This window comes from Eurytemora carolleeae, unplaced genomic scaffold (assembly GCF_000591075.1).
Source record: "Eurytemora carolleeae unplaced genomic scaffold, Eaff_2.0 scaffold768, whole genome shotgun sequence".
In the NCBI taxonomy this organism is placed as follows: Eukaryota; Metazoa; Arthropoda; class Copepoda; order Calanoida; family Temoridae; genus Eurytemora; species Eurytemora carolleeae.
Window position 1 is genome coordinate 69,619 of NW_019396673.1, and position 7,011 is coordinate 76,629.

Consider the following 7,011-nt stretch of genomic DNA (forward strand, 5'->3'; position numbering starts at 1 on the left):
TTATGAATCCTTCTACTTATAAACATGTAATTTGAAAAAAAGCTTGTAAGAAATTAACCTTAGATAGAAAAGTCGTCTTCATTGTATTGATATAAACACCAACCACTGTAGCATATATCAATCCTCAAATATATAAAGAAATAATTATATTGATCGCGAAAAAGTCGTAATCGAAATGATTTGGAAAATCTGTCAAAACAAATTAAAATATAATGGAATCAAATTAAAATATAATGGAATCAAATTAAAATATAATGGAATCAAATTAAAATATAATGGAATCAAATTAAGTTTGTTCAGCTTTCATTAAACTTTACTCCGCAGGGACAAAATTAGATGAGAAAAATGCTAAAATGTTAACTTTAGTTTATCATAAACTAGCTAAACTACCATTTTTATATATTATTAGAGATTCTGGTTTGTATTTAATATTTTTAGAGATTGTTACAATCAACAAAATAAAATGGCCTCCAAAATAAAATGGCCTCCAAAATAAAATAGCCTCCAAAATGATTTAAGTGCAACAATTTGACCTGCTATAGGCAACATATATATAGATTAGAAATACACTGACAAGCTATATCACCTATATTTATACTTTGCTTGTCTGGGTGTTTGTTTGTATTCAATAATCGTCAAAACGGCTGAACCGATTGGGCCCAAATTTTGTGTAGTACCTCGACAGTGTAACCCCATGGAAGGTTTATGAATGATCGAATTTTCAGAAATTTTTGCTTAAAAGTTTTTTTTGTGTAAAATATTGAAAATTCTGAAAAAAGTATGAAGTCCGCAAACTTTTTTGTTTTATTACTGTACAAAGAAAAGAGGCTCAAAGCTAAAGTCACAATTAAAAGTTGAAATAGTAGACGGATATACATGCATATACAATAATCACTGATTTTTAGTTCCTAAAACATGTATTTGGCAAATGATTAAAAATTTGGGTAAACATAATTATTTATTTACGAATGTACTTTTCCATGGAAAGCTTTAATCTATTTTACTAAATATATATTTTCATAAATTATGAATCACTAAAAAGGCCACGTCAGGAATTTTCTGTTAACACTAAATCATGCAAACTTGTAGTTGTACTTTCATTTATCAAGTTGAACATCCAGCTTCCCATTTCTCTCAATCTTGTAAAAAGAACTAATTCTGTTCAACACAAAATATAGTTTCCGAATCCCTATATATTTGCAACCGTATAGTGTTAACCTTTGATATTTTAAACTTTCCGTTTTTAGATCTGACAATGCACTTTTAGCTTGAAACATCAAAGGTTTACAACACAAGATTCAGTGGGCGAATCTTCAGTAGAGAATAGCGCTTAGAAAACCAAGAAATTAAATCCCCAAGAAAGGAGAAACAGATGAAGACCAAAACTCCCTTGGAGAAGGCAGACGCTAAAAGAAATAAAAAATCTTACATTTTTAAATTTCTGCAATAAAATATGAAAAATTAGGAAGGAATTGAATCTTTGCCACAAACTCTGATTTTCTAATTCCTATATTTTTGCAATCCAATATCGTAACCCTTAGATATTTGAAACTATTTACTCTAGTCGACAAAATAATTTAAGTTTGAGATATCAAAGGTTTACTCTCAAAGCAGTTAACTAAGATATAGGGATTTGAAAATTTTTGTTTGTAGCAAAGACTTAATTCCTTTGGAAAAGTACAACCTTCATTTTCTAGTCATTAATTATGAATTAACAATGTAGAGTAATTTTCCTATTAAACACTAAATTATAAATCCCTCACATGTTTTTGTGCCACTCAACGTTTGTTAAGGTATGTTTACAAAACTTTTTAAGCATTGTATATGAATTATTATATGCATAACTATTTCCCTTGGCTAAAGTTTATTTATTATTGATTATTATTTATTATTATTGAAGACAAGGCGATAAACTTTTTAGCATTATTGTACAATTTTTATTTATCAATGGTTTCGTTTCAATAATTTTCTGAAAAGTAACAAAATAAGAAATATTTTTACAAATGTACAACGTAAAGAATTATACACAGATTGAACTTATTGGAAAATTTGAACAACTAGATAAAGGAGATCTCCATGCGCCCCCCCTTCCTGTAAAGGGGTTGTATAGTGATTATAAATGAAACTCCGTATATAGAGTGGCATGTCCGATTGACAAAGGTACTATTGAAACTTTGTTCTAAGCTTAACTGATGGAGTTACACCTCTTTTTCGATCTTAAAACTATTAAATTTTTCTTTGTAAGGTGAATTACAGATTAATGCAGAGAGAGAGAGAGAAAGAATGAAATTGTCAGTTTTAACTTTTCCAGATAAAAATATGATTGCTCAGATTAATAATGTACCCCCCCCCCCCCCACGGACACAATTGTACGATTTTATTATTGGAAAGCGTTTAGTTATAACTCTGTATATTAAATACTGTGTTTTATCAGCTTTCCCCCTGTCTAGCAACCTTCATATATTCAACTTTATAATATCGAATATTGGAAATAGACTCAAACCTCAGAAATCTGATATTTTAAAACTATTGAACTTTTAACAATATTAAACTGTAAAGAGAGTTTTTTCAACATTTGAAATGGGAGAATCACTCATATCTGTGACGTTGTCCAACTTATTTATTTTTAGATTATTAGCTTCTAACTTCAAAACTGAAAGGGACTGTAAGCGTAATTTCCCAGTGACTCTCCATGCAAATATCGAAATCCCCGAATCATAACGGGGTAACCTTGAATCTTAATCTGAAGATAATGTAGTTTTTTCTAGGTTTAAATATGTTTAATCATGATAAGCTTATCTGTTTGAAATGCGCAAGTCACTTTTCTAGAGAAGCGGAAAATTAGAAAAACCTGTTTTCCAAATTATAAACACTAATATATAATTCATACCACTGCAAACTGTAAATATGTGCCACATTAATAGTACAACTTTGCGACCACGTATCTCCTCTTGTTTTGATCATATCATTCAGTGTATGTTCCGCACATATTAATTAATTGATAATCAAAAGTTCGAAAACGTTTAAGGTTTAATCTTAAGTAAAGTTTACCTTAGTTTGACGTGCTCCTTGATCAGACAAAGCAATTTATGGTATTGTTGTGAATCGATATTGCCTTTTTGCATTGAGGGTCACTTGAAAATAAGCTAACAGTCCCTTGAAGGAGTTGGACAGGTAAAAAAGGCAAAAATACACCGGTAAATATTTTAAAATTTTGAACATTTTGCATAATTAAAATTTTTATTTAGATCACCAACGGGAACTAGATTTTTAATATTGTAAATAAATCTGCTATATAAATAACTTAAAAATACTGTTAAAGGGACTGTAAAGGAAAAATTAAAGGGGGTATAGGCTGAATGCTAAACACTTAAGCTCTTGATCGCGACCAATGAAAGTTTTATCTGATGTTCCTGTCTCGAGAAATTGAAAAAACATATATGTAAAATTTAGAAAATCTTAAACTTAAATCACGTGACCAGAACTATCACCAACGGCAGAGCAGTATACTGGTCACATGTCTCCCCCTGTATCACGTGACCACTTTACTGCACTGCCATTGGTGGAATTTCTGATCAAGTAATACGGACGTATAAATAATTTACGAATTAAATCTATCAAAAATAGAAATAACATATATAAAATTAGAAATGGAGTAAACCTAAGTTACAATTAGCTTTTTCTGGGATATCATCGTTTTCAGCTAGGTTGATTATTTGCTGAATTCGATCTATTTAAACCCGCTACTTTTATACAAAATTGTATATATATTAATTTTCGTATAAATTTTACAAAGTTGTATATCGATTTCTCTAGACAGGAACATGAGATAAAACTTTCATGGGTCGCGATCAAGAGCTAAAGTGATTAGCTTTCAGCCTATACCCCCTTTTATTTTTCCTTTACAGCCCCTTTAAGGAAAAATTAAAAGGGTATAGGTTGACACCTGGACACGTATATTTTTCATCTTTAACTAGATAAAATTTATAATATAATGATACCTAAGCTGTTTAGGCTCCTCTGGGTTAATTTTCAGATTGGTTTTGTATTTGCTGAATGTGATAAGTTTAATGCTTTGAAATATATACCAAATCTGATATAAATAAGTTTTGGTATAACGTTGACACAGTTTTATATCAATTTCTCGAGATATGGAACTCATATTATAGGTCGCAAACAAGTACTAAAGCCCAAACCCCCTTTCACTTTCCTTAACAATCCCTTTAAAGATAAATGTGAAAAAATTACATTGATACAAAAAAAATGGCAGAAAAAGTAAAACGCTTAAAGGTGAATTTATTTTCTGATATACGTCTAATCAATAATTGTTATACGATCCTCATTCCTCATATCCAAATATCTGAATTTGCTTATACTGCATGCAAATATTCATACGTATAAAGTATGCATATATAAAGCGTCTGGAAATCTAGCTTTAGTTTTGTTTGAGAAAGTCATAAATAATTTTTCACTGTGCATTTAGATTATTTATTTAGTATTTAAGGACAAATTAAGTAGAAACTTTTAAACATTTTCCAATTTTTTATAATTCTACAATTTAGTGGACTTCTCATCACAATTCCAATAGGATAAAGTTGATATCCTAATTAGTTTTCTAGGATATGGTTGTTATCCTAGATAACATTCTAGGATATAATGGATATCCTGGAGAGTATTCTAGAATATTGTTTAATTACGTCCAAAACTGTATTTTAGGATAAAATTAATGTCCTAGTTAGTATTCTAGGATAGACTTGATATCCTAGACAGTATTTTATGGATGTAGTTGATATCCTAGACAGTATTCTGGTGTATAGTTGATATCCTAGACAGTATTCTGGTGTATAGTGATATCCAAGACAGTTGTCTCAATCCTAAACCACTCAAGATATTAAAGAAAGAAAGAATGCTGTCAAATAGATCTTCTTTCCTCAAACTCTCTTTAAAGTTAGACTGGGGCGTCGTTTATGTAAATAAACATGTTTATAAATGAACAGAGCTGGATACTCTTAATTCCGATCCCTTGATCTTGATATCCACTGTAAGTACTTTAAATTTTAAGATCAATGCTTATTAGCTTAATCTTTTTTTTTAAATATTCCTCCAGGGTACGATTTAACATACGGAGTATCAAATAAAGATTAGAATAATCTGCAGATTAACAAAAATCGAGATCAAGCACTGAGCTAATGAATCCAAAATACAAGAGTTTCCAGCACTGAACATTCAAATAAATTCTCTTATGTGAGCAAAACTAAGAACTTAAATGTATATAGACTGTTTTGATAACATTTTTGCTAAAGCCAACTTCTACTCAGTTCTATTCCTCTCCTGTTTTAAAGAAAGTATATTCTTGAATGAGAATAATTGTTTTTCATTAGTTTTATTGCAAAGTGTAAAAATTTTGTCATTTCTTTAAATTTTAAATTTTGCAAAAAAATTAAATTAATACCAATGAGCACAAAATATCTGCTCATTGGGCCTTACAACCGGCCAATAATTGTTTTGAGGTCAAAACTTTTAAATTGTGATCAAATGATTCCTCTTGGACAAAACTAATGGATCAAGAACAAAACTTTTACTGTGAATATCGAGATCAAACTTTTTTCTTAATATTCATACTTATGAGATTTTATCGTGTGCAGAAGAAAATGTTGATAAATCTCACGCCAAACTGAAATAAAATAAAGAAACAAGCTTTGAAAATCTTGAAAGTTTGTATCGCAAGATGAATGCACAATTCGGCGTGCGCTATTAAAGCTTAATGTCGCGGAGTTAAAAAAAAAAACAAACATTGAAGCTTTACAGATAAATAAACATGATTCAGATTAGGAAGTTTTCACAATGGTATTTCTTCAATCTGAAAACAAATCGTCGGTTGTCAGTTTTTTTCTGTAATTATTTTAATGTTTAAAAATACAAATATATAGAATTGTAAGCAATGTTGTGGTTTGTTAGCAATATACTATATGTATATTTGTTTATCAGTAAACCTAGAAATCTAATTATTCCAGACTAGGTCTGAAATATACTGTATCAAGAATATACTAGGGAAATAACCAGAAACCCAGAAAAAGGGTAAAAGTCACATTTTATAATATTCGTATTAATTCTTATTCCGCTAAATTTTAGATAAAATTCAACCTGTGTAAAAGAAATTGAGTCTTTGTCACAAACCCAAATTTGCTAATTCCTATATCTTTGCAACCTGATGATGTAAACCTTTGATATTTCAAACTTAGATTATTTGACAAATAGAATTCATATTTCATAGTTTGTGTTGAGACATTGTGTTAAGATATTGGGTTGCAAAGATTTGGAAAAATTTTGGCAAATATTTTCTGATAAGATTCAAATTGCACAAAATTATAAAAGTTTATTGATAAATTGTTAACTTTCAAATAATTGATAATTATTCAAAAATATTTGCAGATAAACTGAAATCGTTGTTTTGGACACAAGTTCACATTTGTAGACACTAGACAGTAAACACTAGACACTAGACACTAGACACTAGACACTAGACACTAGACACTAGACACTAGACACTAGACACTAGACACTAGACTCTAGACACTAGACTCTAGACACTAGACTCTAGACACTAGACTCTAGACACTAGACAGTAGACACTAGACACTAGACACTAGACACCTATTCTTGAGAAGTTTTTAAACTGTTACGACTAAAAAATATGTTCGATTGTTTGTAACATGAGATGAATTAAAGTTATTTTGATTCTAAAAAGATTTTAAGTTTAAAATTCTTCTTATTTTCTCAATCCTTTGTTTTGAGTTCATATTTGCCAGAAGTTTTAATGGAAACGTCATAATAAATCATCTTTATGTTGTTTTCTCTATTCTAATACAGTGATGACCAAAACTTATTAGAGTTGGACTTCAATTCGAAAGTTTACGACTTAACCAGTTTTCAGGAAAATAAAAAAATTACAGATAAATAAGTGGAACAACTTTCTTAAAATAAAAATGACACATTCACAATTTCAAAATA